We start from the raw sequence: 12,947 nt of genomic DNA on the forward strand, positions 1-12,947 counted from the left end.
GCCAGCCCGGCGAGAGGCCATCTTCCCCAGGCTGCTCCCTTCTCTGAGCCCTCCTTTCCACCAGAGGGTAACCCCTTCAAACGAGCTTCCTGCTCCCCAAAAAGCGGGCCGTCCATGGCCACAATATTCAAATGAGGACCGCCTCCCTCCCAGCAGCAGCCACAGGAGTCAGCCTCCCACTACAGCCACCTCCCGCTCATTCTGTCGTTCAACCCAAAGAAGGAAACCCCAGCAAGCTGGAGCATGCAAAAATTGCCATAAAACTCAGTTTTGCTCCTCTCCACGGAAATCTTTAGTAAAAGGCGAAAGATTTTTACGTTCTGAAGAGAAACCAGAGTATATCAGGCAAGGGCCTCCTCCCGACCTAACACCCTGGCCGCAGCCCTCACTTGGCCCGGGGAGACCTCCTAGAAAAGGGGAGGCAGGGGGTTGATGATGGCTAAACCAAACGGTACCACACAGCCAGCCCGGCGAGAGGCCATCTTCCCCAGGCTGCTCCCTTCTCTGAGCCCTCCTTTCCACCAGAGGGTCACCCCTTCAAACGAGCTTCCTGCTCCCCAAAAAGCGGGCCGTCCATGGCCACAATATTCAAATGAGGACCGCCTCCCTCCCAGCAGCAGCCACAGGAGTCAGCCTCCCACTACAGCCACCTCCCGCTCATTCTGTCGTTCAACCCAAAGAAGGAAACCCCAGCAAGCTGGAGCATGCAAAAATTGCCATAAAACTCAGTTTTGCTCCTCTCCACGGAAATCTTTAGTAAAAGGCGAAAGATTTTTACGTTCTGAAGAGAAACCAGAGTATATCAGGCAAGGGCCTCCTCCCGACCTAACACCCTGGCCGCAGCCCTCACTTGGCTCGGGGAGACCTCCTAGAAAAGGGGAGGCAGGGGGTTGATGATGGCTAAACCAAACGGTACCACACAGCCAGCCCGGCGAGAGGCCATCTTCCCCAGGCTGCTCCCTTCTCTGAGCCCTCCTTTCCACCAGAGGGTCACCCCTTCAAACGAGCTTCCTGCTCCCCAAAAAGCGGGCCGTCCATGGCCACAATATTCAAATGAGGACCGCCTCCCTCCCAGCAGCAGCCACAGGAGTCAGCCTCCCACTACAGCCACCTCCCGCTCATTCTGTCGTTCAACCCAAAGAAGGAAACCCCAGCAAGCTGGAGCATGCAAAAATTGCCATAAAACTCAGTTTTGCTCCTCTCCACGGAAATCTTTAGTAAAAGGCGAAAGATTTTTACGTTCTGAAGAGAAACCAGAGTATATCAGGCAAGGGCCTCCTCCCGACCTAACACCCTGGCCGCAGCCCTCACTTGGCCCGGGGAGACCTCCTAGAAAAGGGGAGGCAGGGGGTTGATGATGGCTAAACCAAACGGTACCACACAGCCAGCCCGGCGAGAGGCCATCTTCCCCAGGCTGCTCCCTTCTCTGAGCCCTCCTTTCCACCAGAGGGTCACCCCTTCAAACGAGCTTCCTGCTCCCCAAAAAGCGGGCCGTCCATGGCCACAATATTCAAATGAGGACCGCCTCCCTCCCAGCAGCAGCCACAGGAGTCAGCCTCCCACTACAGCCACCTCCCGCTCATTCTGTCGTTCAACCCAAAGAAGGAAACCCCAGCAAGCTGGAGCATGCAAAAATTGCCATAAAACTCAGTTTTGCTCCTCTCCACGGAAATCTTTAGTAAAAGGCGAAAGATTTTTACGTTCTGAAGAGAAACCAGAGTATATCAGGCAAGGGCCTCCTCCCGACCTAACACCCTGGCCGCAGCCCTCACTTGGCCCGGGGAGACCTCCTAGAAAAGGGGAGGCAGGGGGTTGATGATGGCTAAACCAAACGGTACCACACAGCCAGCCCGGCGAGAGGCCATCTTCCCCAGGCTGCTCCCTTCTCTGAGCCCTCCTTTCCACCAGAGGGTCACCCCTTCAAACGAGCTTCCTGCTCCCCAAAAAGCGGGCCGTCCATGGCCACAATATTCAAATGAGGACCGCCTCCCTCCCAGCAGCAGCCACAGGAGTCAGCCTCCCACTACAGCCACCTCCCGCTCATTCTGTCGTTCAACCCAAAGAAGGAAACCCCAGCAAGCTGGAGCATGCAAAAATTGCCATAAAACTCAGTTTTGCTCCTCTCCACGGAAATCTTTAGTAAAAGGCGAAAGATTTTTACGTTCTGAAGAGAAACCAGAGTATATCAGGCAAGGGCCTCCTCCCGACCTAACACCCTGGCCGCAGCCCTCACTTGGCCCGGGGAGACCTCCTAGAAAAGGGGAGGCAGGGGGTTGATGATGGCTAAACCAAACGGTACCACACAGCCAGCCCGGCGAGAGGCCATCTTCCCCAGGCTGCTCCCTTCTCTGAGCCCTCCTTTCCACCAGAGGGTCACCCCTTCAAACGAGCTTCCTGCTCCCCAAAAAGCGGGCCGTCCATGGCCACAATATTCAAATGAGGACCGCCTCCCTCCCAGCAGCAGCCACAGGGGTCAGCCTCCCACTACAGCCACCTCCCGCTCATTCTGTCGTTCAACCCAAAGAAGGAAACCCCAGCAAGCTGGAGCATGCAAAAATTGCCATAAAACTCAGTTTTGCTCCTCTCCACGGAAATCTTTAGTAAAAGGCGAAAGATTTTTACGTTCTGAAGAGAAACCAGAGTATATCAGGCAAGGGCCTCCTCCCGACCTAACACCCTGGCCGCAGCCCTCACTTGGCCCGGGGAGACCTCCTAGAAAAGGGGAGGCAGGGGGTTGATGATGGCTAAACCAAACGGTACCACACAGCCAGCCCGGCGAGAGGCCATCTTCCCCAGGCTGCTCCCTTCTCTGAGCCCTCCTTTCCACCAGAGGGTCACCCCTTCAAACGAGCTTCCTGCTCCCCAAAAAGCGGGCCGTCCATGGCCACAATATTCAAATGAGGACCGCCTCCCTCCCAGCAGCAGCCACAGGAGTCAGCCTCCCACTACAGCCACCTCCCGCTCATTCTGTCGTTCAACCCAAAGAAGGAAACCCCAGCAAGCTGGAGCATGCAAAAATTGCCATAAAACTCAGTTTTGCTCCTCTCCACGGAAATCTTTAGTAAAAGGCGAAAGATTTTTACGTTCTGAAGAGAAACCAGAGTATATCAGGCAAGGGCCTCCTCCCGACCTAACACCCTGGCCGCAGCCCTCACTTGGCCCGGGGAGACCTCCTAGAAAAGGGGAGGCAGGGGGTTGATGATGGCTAAACCAAACGGTACCACACAGCCAGCCCGGCGAGAGGCCATCTTCCCCAGGCTGCTCCCTTCTCTGAGCCCTCCTTTCCACCAGAGGGTCACCCCTTCAAACGAGCTTCCTGCTCCCCAAAAAGCGGGCCGTCCATGGCCACAATACTCAAATGAGGACCGCCTCCCTCCCAGCAGCAGCCACAGGAGTCAGCCTCCCACTACAGCCACCTCCCGCTCATTCTGTCGTTCAACCCAAAGAAGGAAACCCCAGCAAGCTGGAGCATGCAAAAATTGCCATAAAACTCAGTTTTGCTCCTCTCCACAGAAATCTTTAGTAAAAGGCGAAAGATTTTTACGTTCTGAAGAGAAACCAGAGTATATCAGGCAAGGGCCTCCTCCCGACCTAACACCCTGGCCGCAGCCCTCACTTGGCCCGGGGAGACCTCCTAGAAAAGGGGAGGCAGGGGGTTGATGATGGCTAAACCAAACGGTACCACACAGCCAGCCCGGCGAGAGGCCATCTTCCCCAGGCTGCTCCCTTCTCTGAGCCCTCCTTTCCACCAGAGGGTCACCCCTTCAAACGAGCTTCCTGCTCCCCAAAAAGCGGGCCGTCCATGGCCACAATATTCAAATGAGGACCGCCTCCCTCCCAGCAGCAGCCACAGGAGTCAGCCTCCCACTACAGCCACCTCCCGCTCATTCTGTCGTTCAACCCAAAGAAGGAAACCCCAGCAAGCTGGAGCATGCAAAAATTGCCATAAAACTCAGTTTTGCTCCTCTCCACGGAAATCTTTAGTAAAAGGCGAAAGATTTTTACGTTCTGAAGAGAAACCAGAGTATATCAGGCAAGGGCCTCCTCCCGACATAACACCCTGGCCGCAGCCCTCACTTGGCCCGGGGAGACCTCCTAGAAAAGGGGAGGCAGGGGGTTGATGATGGCTAAACCAAACGGTACCACACAGCCAGCCCGGCGAGAGGCCATCTTCCCCAGGCTGCTCCCTTCTCTGAGCCCTCCTTTCCACCAGAGGGTCACCCCTTCAAACGAGCTTCCTGCTCCCCAAAAAGCGGGCCATCCATGGCCACAATATTCAAATGAGGACCGCCTCCCTCCCAGCAGCAGCCACAGGAGTCAGCCTCCCACTACAGCCACCTCCCACTCATTCTGTCGTTCAACCCAAAGAAGGAAACCCCAGCAAGCTGGAGCATGCAAAAATTGCCATAAAACTCAGTTTTGCTCCTCTCCACGGAAATCTTTAGTAAAAGGCGAAAGATTTTTATGTTCTGAAGAGAAACCAGAGTACATCAGGCAAGGGCCTCCTCCCGACCTAACACCCTGGCCGCAGCCCTCACTTGGCCCGGGGAGACCTCCTAGAAAAGGGGAGGCAGGGGGTTGATGATGGCTAAACCAAACGGTACCACACAGCCAGCCCGGCGAGAGGCCATCTTCCCCAGGCTGCTCCCTTCTCTGAGCCCTCCTTTCCACCAGAGGGTCACCCCTTCAAACGAGCTTCCTGCTCCCCAAAAAGCGGGCCGTCCATGACCACAATATTCAAATGAGGACCGCCTCCCTCCCAGCAGCAGCCACAGGAGTCAGCCTCCCACCACAGCCACCTCCCGCTCATTCTGTCGTTCAACCCAAAGAAGGAAACCCCAGCAAGCTGGAGCATGCAAAAATTGCCATAAAACTCAGTTTTGCTCCTCTCCACGGAAATCTTTAGTAAAAGGCAAAAGATTTTTACGTTCTGAAGAGAAACCAGAGTATATCAGGCAAGGGCCTCCTCCCGACCTAACACCCTGGCTGCAGCCCTCACTTGGCCCGGGGAGACCTCCTAGAAAAGGGGAGGCAGGGGGTTGATGATGGCTAAACCAAACGGTACCACACAGCCAGCCCGGCGAGAAGCCATCTTCCCCAGGCTGCTCCCTTCTCTGAGCCCTCCTTTCCACCAGAGGGTCACCCCTTCAAACGAGCTTCCTGCTCCCCAAAAAGCGGGCCGTCCATGGCCACAATATTCAAATGAGGACCGCCTCCCTCCCAGCAGCAGCCACAGGAGTCAGCCTCCCACTACAGCCACCTCCCGCTCATTCTGTCGTTCAACCCAAAGAAGGAAACCCCAGCAAGCTGGAGCATGCAAAAATTGCCATAAAACTCAGTTTTGCTCCTCTCCACGGAAATCTTTAGTAAAAGGCGAAAGATTTTTACATTCTGAAGAGAAACCAGAGTATATCAGGCAAGGGCCTCCTCCCGACCTAACACCCTGGCCGCAGCCCTCACTTGGCCCGGGGAGACCTCCTAGAAAAGGGGAGGCAGGGGGTTGATGATGGCTAAACCAAACGGTACCACACAGCCAGCCCGGCGAGAGGCCATCTTCCCCAGGCTGCTCCCTTCTCTGAGCCCTCCTTTCCACCAGAGGGTCACCCCTTCAAACGAGCTTCCTGCTCCCCAAAAAGCGGGCCGTCCATGGCCACAATATTCAAATGAGGACCGCCTCCCTCCCAGCAGCAGCCACAGGAGTCAGCCTCCCACTACAGCCACCTCCCGCTCATTCTGTCGTTCAACCCAAAGAAGGAAACCCCAGCAAGCTGGAGCATGCAAAAATTGCCATAAAACTCAGTTTTGCTCCTCTCCACGGAAATCTTTAGTAAAAGGCGAAAGATTTTTACGTTCTGAAGAGAAACCAGAGTATATCAGGCAAGGGCCTCCTCCCGACCTAACACCCTGGCTGCAGCCCTCACTTGGCCCGGGGAGACCTACTAGAAAAGGGGAGGCAGGGGGTTGATGATGGCTAAACCAAACGGTACCACACAGCCAGCCCGGCGAGAGGCCATCTTCCCCAGGCTGCTCCCTTCTCTGAGCCCTCCTTTCCACCAGAGGGTCACCCCTTCAAACGAGCTTCCTGCTCCCCAAAAAGCGGGCCGTCCATGGCCACAATATTCAAATGAGGACCGCCTCCCTCCCAGCAGCAGCCACAGGAGTCAGCCTCCCACTACAGCCACCTCCCGCTCATTCTGTCGTTCAACCCAAAGAAGGAAACCCCAGCAAGCTGGAGCATGCAAAAATTGCCATAAAACTCAGTTTTGCTCCTCTCCACGGAAATCTTTAGTAAAAGGCGAAAGATTTTTACGTTCTGAAGAGAAACCAGAGTATATCAGGCAAGGGCCTCCTCCCGACCTAACACCCTGGCCGCAGCCCTCACTTGGCCCGGGGAGACCTCCTAGAAAAGGGGAGGCAGGGGGTTGATGATGGCTAAACCAAACGGTACCACACAGCCAGCCCGGCGAGAGGCCATCTTCCCCAGGCTGCTCCCTTCTCTGAGCCCTCCTTTCCACCAGAGGGTCACCCCTTCAAACGAGCTTCCTGCTCCCCAAAAAGCGGGCCGTCCATGGCCACAATATTCAAATGAGGACCGCCTCCCTCCCAGCAGCAGCCACAGGAGTCAGCCTCCCACTACAGCCACCTCCCGCTCATTCTGTCGTTCAACCCAAAGAAGGAAACCCCAGCAAGCTGGAGCATGCAAAAATTGCCATAAAACTCAGTTTTGCTCCTCTCCACGAAAATCTTTAGTAAAAGGCGAAAGATTTTTACGTTCTGAAGAGAAACCAGAGTATATCAGGCAAGGGCCTCCTCCCGACCTAACACCCTGGCCGCAGCCCTCACTTGGCCCGGGGAGACCTCCTAGAAAAGGGGAGGCAGGGGGTTGATGATGGCTAAACCAAACGGTACCACACAGCCAGCCCGGCGAGAGGCCATCTTCCCCAGGCTGCTCCCTTCTCTGAGCCCTCCTTTCCACCAGAGGGTCACCCCTTCAAACGAGCTTCCTGCTCCCCAAAAAGCGGGCCGTCCATGGCCACAATATTCAAATGAGGACCGCCTCCCTCCCAGCAGCAGCCACAGGAGTCAGCCTCCCACTACAGCCACCTCCCGCTCATTCTGTCGTTCAACCCAAAGAAGGAAACCCCAGCAAGCTGGAGCATGCAAAAATTGCCATAAAACTCAGTTTTGCTCCTCTCCACGGAAATCTTTAGTAAAAGGCGAAAGATTTTTACGTTCTGAAGAGAAACCAGAGTATATCAGGCAAGGGCCTCCTCCCGACCTAACACCCTGGCCGCAGCCCTCACTTGGCCCGGGGAGACCTCCTAGAAAAGGGGAGGCAGGGGGTTGATGATGGCTAAACCAAACGGTACCACACAGCCAGCCCGGCGAGAGGCCATCTTCCCCAGGCTGCTCCCTTCTCTGAGCCCTCCTTTCCACCAGAGGGTCACCCCTTCAAACGAGCTTCCTGCTCCCCAAAAAGCGGGCCATCCATGGCCAGAATATTCAAATGAGGACCGCCTCCCTCCCAGCAGCAGCCACAGGAGTCAGCCTCCCACTACAGCCACCTCCCACTCATTCTGTCGTTCAACCCAAAGAAGGAAACCCCAGCAAGCTGGAGCATGCAAAAATTGCCATAAAACTCAGTTTTGCTCCTCTCCACGGAAATCTTTAGTAAAAGGCGAAAGATTTTTATGTTCTGAAGAGAAACCAGAGTACATCAGGCAAGGGCCTCCTCCCGACCTAACACCCTGGCCGCAGCCCTCACTTGGCCCGGGGAGACCTCCTAGAAAAGGGGAGGCAGGGGGTTGATGATGGCTAAACCAAACGGTACCACACAGCCAGCCCGGCGAGAGGCCATCTTCCCCAGGCTGCTCCCTTCTCTGAGCCCTCCTTTCCACCAGAGGGTCACCCCTTCAAACGAGCTTCCTGCTCCCCAAAAAGCGGGCCGTCCATGACCACAATATTCAAATGAGGACCGCCTCCCTCCCAGCAGCAGCCACAGGAGTCAGCCTCCCACCACAGCCACCTCCCGCTCATTCTGTCGTTCAACCCAAAGAAGGAAACCCCAGCAAGCTGGAGCATGCAAAAATTGCCATAAAACTCAGTTTTGCTCCTCTCCACGGAAATCTTTAGTAAAAGGCAAAAGATTTTTACATTCTGAAGAGAAACCAGAGTATATCAGGCAAGGGCCTCCTCCCGACCTAACACCCTGGCTGCAGCCCTCACTTGGCCCGGGGAGACCTCCTAGAAAAGGGGAGGCAGGGGGTTGATGATGGCTAAACCAAACGGTACCACACAGCCAGCCCGGCGAGAGGCCATCTTCCCCAGGCTGCTCCCTTCTCTGAGCCCTCCTTTCCACCAGAGGGTCACCCCTTCAAACGAGCTTCCTGCTCCCCAAAAAGCGGGCCGTCCATGGCCACATTATTCAAATGAGGACCGCCTCCCTCCCAGCAGCAGCCACAGGAGTCAGCCTCCCACTACAGCCACCTCCCGCTCATTCTGTCGTTCAACCCAAAGAAGGAAACCCCAGCAAGCTGGAGCATGCAAAAATTGCCATAAAACTCAGTTTTGCTCCTCTCCACGGAAATCTTTAGTAAAAGGCGAAAGATTTTTACGTTCTGAAGAGAAACCAGAGTATATCAGGCAAGGGCCTCCTCCCGACCTAACACCCTGGCTGCAGCCCTCACTTGGCCCGGGGAGACCTCCTAGAAAAGGGGAGGCAGGGGGTTGATGATGGCTAAACCAAACGGTACCACACAGCCAGCCCGGCGAGAGGCCATCTTCCCCAGGCTGCTCCCTTCTCTGAGCCCTCCTTTCCACCAGAGGGTCACCCCTTCAAACGAGCTTCCTGCTCCCCAAAAAGCGGGCCGTCCATGGCCACAATATTCAAATGAGGACCGCCTCCCTCCCAGCAGCAGCCACAGGAGTCAGCCTCCCACTACAGCCACCTCCCGCTCATTCTGTCGTTCAACCCAAAGAAGGAAACCCCAGCAAGCTGGAGCATGCAAAAATTGCCATAAAACTCAGTTTTGCTCCTCTCCACGGAAATCTTTAGTAAAAGGCGAAAGATTTTTACGTTCTGAAGAGAAACCAGAGTATATCAGGCAAGGGCCTCCTCCCGACCTAACACCCTGGCTGCAGCCCTCACTTGGCCCGGGGAGACCTCCTAGAAAAGGGGAGGCAGGGGGTTGATGATGGCTAAACCAAACGGTACCACACAGCCAGCCCGGCGAGAGGCCATCTTCCCCAGGCTGCTCCCTTCTCTGAGCCCTCCTTTCCACCAGAGGGTCACCCCTTCAAACGAGCTTCCTGCTCCCCAAAAAGCGGGCCGTCCATGGCCACAATATTCAAATGAGGACCGCCTCCCTCCCAGCAGCAGCCACAGGAGTCAGCCTCCCACTACAGCCACCTCCCGCTCATTCTGTCGTTCAACCCAAAGAAGGAAACCCCAGCAAGCTGGAGCATGCAAAAATTGCCATAAAACTCAGTTTTGCTCCTCTCCACGGAAATCTTTAGTAAAAGGCGAAAGATTTTTACGTTCTGAAGAGAAACCAGAGTATATCAGGCAAGGGCCTCCTCCCGACCTAACACCCTGGCTGCAGCCCTCACTTGGCCCGGGGAGACCTACTAGAAAAGGGGAGGCAGGGGGTTGATGATGGCTAAACCAAACGGTACCACACAGCCAGCCCGGCGAGAGGCCATCTTCCCCAGGCTGCTCCCTTCTCTGAGCCCTCCTTTCCACCAGAGGGTCACCCCTTCAAACGAGCTTCCTGCTCCCCAAAAAGCGGGCCGTCCATGGCCACAATATTCAAATGAGGACCGCCTCCCTCCCAGCAGCAGCCACAGGAGTCAGCCTCCCACTACAGCCACCTCCCGCTCATTCTGTCGTTCAACCCAAAGAAGGAAACCCCAGCAAGCTGGAGCATGCAAAAATTGCCATAAAACTCAGTTTTGCTCCTCTCCACGGAAATCTTTAGTAAAAGGCGAAAGATTTTTACGTTCTGAAGAGAAACCAGAGTATATCAGGCAAGGGCCTCCTCCCGACCTAACACCCTGGCCGCAGCCCTCACTTGGCCCGGGGAGACCTCCTAGAAAAGGGGAGGCAGGGGGTTGATGATGGCTAAACCAAACGGTACCACACAGCCAGCCCGGCGAGAGGCCATCTTCCCCAGGCTGCTCCCTTCTCTGAGCCCTCCTTTCCACCAGAGGGTCACCCCTTCAAACGAGCTTCCTGCTCCCCAAAAAGCGGGCCGTCCATGGCCACAATATTCAAATGAGGACCGCCTCCCTCCCAGCAGCAGCCACAGGAGTCAGCCTCCCACTACAGCCACCTCCCGCTCATTCTGTCGTTCAACCCAAAGAAGGAAACCCCAGCAAGCTGGAGCATGCAAAAATTGCCATAAAACTCAGTTTTGCTCCTCTCCACGGAAATCTTTAGTAAAAGGCGAAAGATTTTTACGTTCTGAAGAGAAACCAGAGTATATCAGGCAAGGGCCTCCTCCCGACCTAACACCCTGGCCGCAGCCCTCACTTGGCCCGGGGAGACCTCCTAGAAAAGGGGAGGCAGGGGGTTGATGATGGCTAAACCAAACGGTACCACACAGCCAGCCCGGCGAGAGGCCATCTTCCCCAGGCTGCTCCCTTCTCTGAGCCCTCCTTTCCACCAGAGGGTCACCCCTTCAAACGAGCTTCCTGCTCCCCAAAAAGCGGGCCGTCCATGGCCACAATATTCAAATGAGGACCGCCTCCCTCCCAGCAGCAGCCACAGGAGTCAGCCTCCCACTACAGCCACCTCCCGCTCATTCTGTCGTTCAACCCAAAGAAGGAAACCCCAGCAAGCTGGCGCATGCAAAAATTGCCATAAAACTCAGTTTTGCTCCTCTCCACGGAAATCTTTAGTAAAAGGCGAAAGATTTTTACGTTCTGAAGAGAAACCAGAGTATATCAGGCAAGGGCCTCCTCCCGACCTAACACCCTGGCCGCAGCCCTCACTTGGCCCGGGGAGACCTCCTAGAAAAGGGGAGGCAGGGGGTTGATGATGGCTAAACCAAACGGTACCACACAGCCAGCCCGGCGAGAGGCCATCTTCCCCAGGCTGCTCCCTTCTCTGAGCCCTCCTTTCCACCAGAGGGTCACCCCTTCAAACGAGCTTCCTGCTCCCCAAAAAGCGGGCCATCCATGGCCAGAATATTCAAATGAGGACCGCCTCCCTCCCAGCAGCAGCCACAGGAGTCAGCCTCCCACTACAGCCACCTCCCACTCATTCTGTCGTTCAACCCAAAGAAGGAAACCCCAGCAAGCTGGAGCATGCAAAAATTGCCATAAAACTCAGTTTTGCTCCTCTCCACGGAAATCTTTAGTAAAAGGCGAAAGATTTTTATGTTCTGAAGAGAAACCAGAGTACATCAGGCAAAGGCCTCCTCCCGACCTAACACCCTGGCCGCAGCCCTCACTTGGCCCGGGGAGACCTCCTAGAAAAGGGGAGGCAGGGGGTTGATGATGGCTAAACCAAACGGTACCACACAGCCAGCCCGGCGAGAGGCCATCTTCCCCAGGCTGCTCCCTTCTCTGAGCCCTCCTTTCCACCAGAGGGTCACCCCTTCAAACGAGCTTCCTGCTCCCCAAAAAGCGGGCCGTCCATGACCACAATATTCAAATGAGGACCGCCTCCCTCCCAGCAGCAGCCACAGGAGTCAGCCTCCCACCACAGCCACCTCCCGCTCATTCTGTCGTTCAACCCAAAGAAGGAAACCCCAGCAAGCTGGAGCATGCAAAAATTGCCATAAAACTCAGTTTTGCTCCTCTCCACGGAAATCTTTAGTAAAAGGCAAAAGATTTTTACGTTCTGAAGAGAAACCAGAGTATATCAGGCAAGGGCCTCCTCCCGACCTAACACCCTGGCTGCAGCCCTCACTTGGCCCGGGGAGACCTCCTAGAAAAGGGGAGGCAGGGGGTTGATGATGGCTAAACCAAACGGTACCACACAGCCAGCCCGGCGAGAGGCCATCTTCCCCAGGCTGCTCCCTTCTCTGAGCCCTCCTTTCCACCAGAGGGTCACCCCTTCAAACGAGCTTCCTGCTCCCCAAAAAGCGGGCCGTCCATGGCCACAATATTCAAATGAGGACCGCCTCCCTCCCAGCAGCAGCCACAGGAGTCAGCCTCCCACTACAGCCACCTCCCGCTCATTCTGTCGTTCAACCCAAAGAAGGAAACCCCAGCAAGCTGGAGCATGCAAAAATTGCCATAAAACTCAGTTTTGCTCCTCTCCACGGAAATCTTTAGTAAAAGGCGAAAGATTTTTACGTTCTGAAGAGAAACCAGAGTATATCAGGCAAGGGCCTCCTCCCGACCTAACACCCTGGCTGCAGCCCTCACTTGGCCCGGGGAGACCTCCTAGAAAAGGGGAGGCAGGGGGTTGATGATGGCTAAACCAAACGGTACCACACAGCCAGCACGGCGAGAGGCCATCTTCCACAGGCTGCTCCCTTCTCTGAGCCCTCCTTTCCACCAGAGGGTCACCCCTTCAAACGAGCTTCCTGCTCCCCAAAAAGCGGGCCGTCCATGGCCACAATATTCAAATGAGGACCGCCTCCCTCCCAGCAGCAGCCACAGGAGTCAGCCTCCCACTACAGCCACCTCCCGCTCATTCTGTCGTTCAACCCAAAGAAGGAAACCCCAGCAAGCTGGAGCATGCAAAAATTGCCATAAAACTCAGTTTTGCTCCTCTCCACGGAAATCTTTAGTAAAAGGCGAAAGATTTTTACGTTCTGAAGAGAAACCAGAGTATATCAGGCAAGGGCCTCCTCCCGACCTAACACCCTGGCCGCAGCCCTCACTTGGCCCGGGGAGACCTCCTAGAAAAGGGGAGGCAGGGGGTTGATGATGGCTAAACCAAACGGTACCACACAGCCAGCCCGGCGAGAGGCCATCTTCCCCAGGCTGCTCCC

The 12,947-nt window shown here is 55.6% G+C and overlaps 28 non-coding genes across 28 annotated transcripts; all 28 read right to left on the minus strand.

Moving 5' to 3' along the window:
* Positions 1-224: 224 nt before the first annotated feature.
* LOC142298376 (U5 spliceosomal RNA) lies at positions 225-340 on the minus strand. Its single transcript, XR_012752581.1, has one exon. It is a non-coding gene; the product is annotated as a U5 spliceosomal RNA (small nuclear RNA).
* Positions 341-685: 345 nt separating this feature from the next.
* LOC142298378 (U5 spliceosomal RNA) lies at positions 686-801 on the minus strand. Its single transcript, XR_012752583.1, has one exon. It is a non-coding gene; the product is annotated as a U5 spliceosomal RNA (small nuclear RNA).
* A 345-nt stretch (positions 802-1,146) lies between these two features.
* LOC142298379 (U5 spliceosomal RNA) lies at positions 1,147-1,262 on the minus strand. The gene has a single exon (XR_012752584.1). It is a non-coding gene; the product is annotated as a U5 spliceosomal RNA (small nuclear RNA).
* Positions 1,263-1,607: 345 nt separating this feature from the next.
* Positions 1,608-1,723, minus strand: LOC142298380 (U5 spliceosomal RNA). The gene has a single exon (XR_012752585.1). It is a non-coding gene; the product is annotated as a U5 spliceosomal RNA (small nuclear RNA).
* A 345-nt stretch (positions 1,724-2,068) lies between these two features.
* LOC142298381 (U5 spliceosomal RNA) lies at positions 2,069-2,184 on the minus strand. Its single transcript, XR_012752586.1, has one exon. It is a non-coding gene; the product is annotated as a U5 spliceosomal RNA (small nuclear RNA).
* A 345-nt stretch (positions 2,185-2,529) lies between these two features.
* On the minus strand, positions 2,530-2,645 carry LOC142298382 (U5 spliceosomal RNA). The gene has a single exon (XR_012752587.1). It is a non-coding gene; the product is annotated as a U5 spliceosomal RNA (small nuclear RNA).
* A 345-nt stretch (positions 2,646-2,990) lies between these two features.
* On the minus strand, positions 2,991-3,106 carry LOC142298384 (U5 spliceosomal RNA). Its single transcript, XR_012752588.1, has one exon. It is a non-coding gene; the product is annotated as a U5 spliceosomal RNA (small nuclear RNA).
* Positions 3,107-3,451: 345 nt separating this feature from the next.
* LOC142297735 (U5 spliceosomal RNA) lies at positions 3,452-3,567 on the minus strand. The gene has a single exon (XR_012752009.1). It is a non-coding gene; the product is annotated as a U5 spliceosomal RNA (small nuclear RNA).
* Positions 3,568-3,912: 345 nt separating this feature from the next.
* Positions 3,913-4,028, minus strand: LOC142298385 (U5 spliceosomal RNA). The gene has a single exon (XR_012752589.1). It is a non-coding gene; the product is annotated as a U5 spliceosomal RNA (small nuclear RNA).
* A 345-nt stretch (positions 4,029-4,373) lies between these two features.
* Positions 4,374-4,489, minus strand: LOC142297761 (U5 spliceosomal RNA). Its single transcript, XR_012752035.1, has one exon. It is a non-coding gene; the product is annotated as a U5 spliceosomal RNA (small nuclear RNA).
* Positions 4,490-4,834: 345 nt separating this feature from the next.
* LOC142297563 (U5 spliceosomal RNA) lies at positions 4,835-4,950 on the minus strand. Its single transcript, XR_012751842.1, has one exon. It is a non-coding gene; the product is annotated as a U5 spliceosomal RNA (small nuclear RNA).
* Positions 4,951-5,295: 345 nt separating this feature from the next.
* On the minus strand, positions 5,296-5,411 carry LOC142297654 (U5 spliceosomal RNA). The gene has a single exon (XR_012751931.1). It is a non-coding gene; the product is annotated as a U5 spliceosomal RNA (small nuclear RNA).
* Positions 5,412-5,756: 345 nt separating this feature from the next.
* Positions 5,757-5,872, minus strand: LOC142298386 (U5 spliceosomal RNA). The gene has a single exon (XR_012752590.1). It is a non-coding gene; the product is annotated as a U5 spliceosomal RNA (small nuclear RNA).
* Positions 5,873-6,217: 345 nt separating this feature from the next.
* LOC142298387 (U5 spliceosomal RNA) lies at positions 6,218-6,333 on the minus strand. The gene has a single exon (XR_012752591.1). It is a non-coding gene; the product is annotated as a U5 spliceosomal RNA (small nuclear RNA).
* Positions 6,334-6,678: 345 nt separating this feature from the next.
* On the minus strand, positions 6,679-6,794 carry LOC142297768 (U5 spliceosomal RNA). Its single transcript, XR_012752041.1, has one exon. It is a non-coding gene; the product is annotated as a U5 spliceosomal RNA (small nuclear RNA).
* A 345-nt stretch (positions 6,795-7,139) lies between these two features.
* Positions 7,140-7,255, minus strand: LOC142298388 (U5 spliceosomal RNA). The gene has a single exon (XR_012752592.1). It is a non-coding gene; the product is annotated as a U5 spliceosomal RNA (small nuclear RNA).
* A 345-nt stretch (positions 7,256-7,600) lies between these two features.
* On the minus strand, positions 7,601-7,716 carry LOC142297763 (U5 spliceosomal RNA). Its single transcript, XR_012752036.1, has one exon. It is a non-coding gene; the product is annotated as a U5 spliceosomal RNA (small nuclear RNA).
* Positions 7,717-8,061: 345 nt separating this feature from the next.
* LOC142297661 (U5 spliceosomal RNA) lies at positions 8,062-8,177 on the minus strand. Its single transcript, XR_012751938.1, has one exon. It is a non-coding gene; the product is annotated as a U5 spliceosomal RNA (small nuclear RNA).
* Positions 8,178-8,522: 345 nt separating this feature from the next.
* LOC142298390 (U5 spliceosomal RNA) lies at positions 8,523-8,638 on the minus strand. The gene has a single exon (XR_012752594.1). It is a non-coding gene; the product is annotated as a U5 spliceosomal RNA (small nuclear RNA).
* A 345-nt stretch (positions 8,639-8,983) lies between these two features.
* LOC142298391 (U5 spliceosomal RNA) lies at positions 8,984-9,099 on the minus strand. The gene has a single exon (XR_012752595.1). It is a non-coding gene; the product is annotated as a U5 spliceosomal RNA (small nuclear RNA).
* A 345-nt stretch (positions 9,100-9,444) lies between these two features.
* LOC142298392 (U5 spliceosomal RNA) lies at positions 9,445-9,560 on the minus strand. The gene has a single exon (XR_012752596.1). It is a non-coding gene; the product is annotated as a U5 spliceosomal RNA (small nuclear RNA).
* Positions 9,561-9,905: 345 nt separating this feature from the next.
* Positions 9,906-10,021, minus strand: LOC142298393 (U5 spliceosomal RNA). Its single transcript, XR_012752597.1, has one exon. It is a non-coding gene; the product is annotated as a U5 spliceosomal RNA (small nuclear RNA).
* Positions 10,022-10,366: 345 nt separating this feature from the next.
* On the minus strand, positions 10,367-10,482 carry LOC142298394 (U5 spliceosomal RNA). The gene has a single exon (XR_012752598.1). It is a non-coding gene; the product is annotated as a U5 spliceosomal RNA (small nuclear RNA).
* A 345-nt stretch (positions 10,483-10,827) lies between these two features.
* On the minus strand, positions 10,828-10,943 carry LOC142297677 (U5 spliceosomal RNA). The gene has a single exon (XR_012751953.1). It is a non-coding gene; the product is annotated as a U5 spliceosomal RNA (small nuclear RNA).
* A 345-nt stretch (positions 10,944-11,288) lies between these two features.
* LOC142297764 (U5 spliceosomal RNA) lies at positions 11,289-11,404 on the minus strand. Its single transcript, XR_012752037.1, has one exon. It is a non-coding gene; the product is annotated as a U5 spliceosomal RNA (small nuclear RNA).
* A 345-nt stretch (positions 11,405-11,749) lies between these two features.
* Positions 11,750-11,865, minus strand: LOC142297564 (U5 spliceosomal RNA). Its single transcript, XR_012751843.1, has one exon. It is a non-coding gene; the product is annotated as a U5 spliceosomal RNA (small nuclear RNA).
* Positions 11,866-12,210: 345 nt separating this feature from the next.
* On the minus strand, positions 12,211-12,326 carry LOC142298395 (U5 spliceosomal RNA). The gene has a single exon (XR_012752599.1). It is a non-coding gene; the product is annotated as a U5 spliceosomal RNA (small nuclear RNA).
* Positions 12,327-12,671: 345 nt separating this feature from the next.
* LOC142298396 (U5 spliceosomal RNA) lies at positions 12,672-12,787 on the minus strand. Its single transcript, XR_012752600.1, has one exon. It is a non-coding gene; the product is annotated as a U5 spliceosomal RNA (small nuclear RNA).
* Between the last annotated feature and the right edge of the window lie 160 nt (positions 12,788-12,947).

This window comes from Anomaloglossus baeobatrachus, chromosome 3 (assembly GCF_048569485.1).
Source record: "Anomaloglossus baeobatrachus isolate aAnoBae1 chromosome 3, aAnoBae1.hap1, whole genome shotgun sequence".
In the NCBI taxonomy this organism is placed as follows: Eukaryota; Metazoa; Chordata; class Amphibia; order Anura; family Aromobatidae; genus Anomaloglossus; species Anomaloglossus baeobatrachus.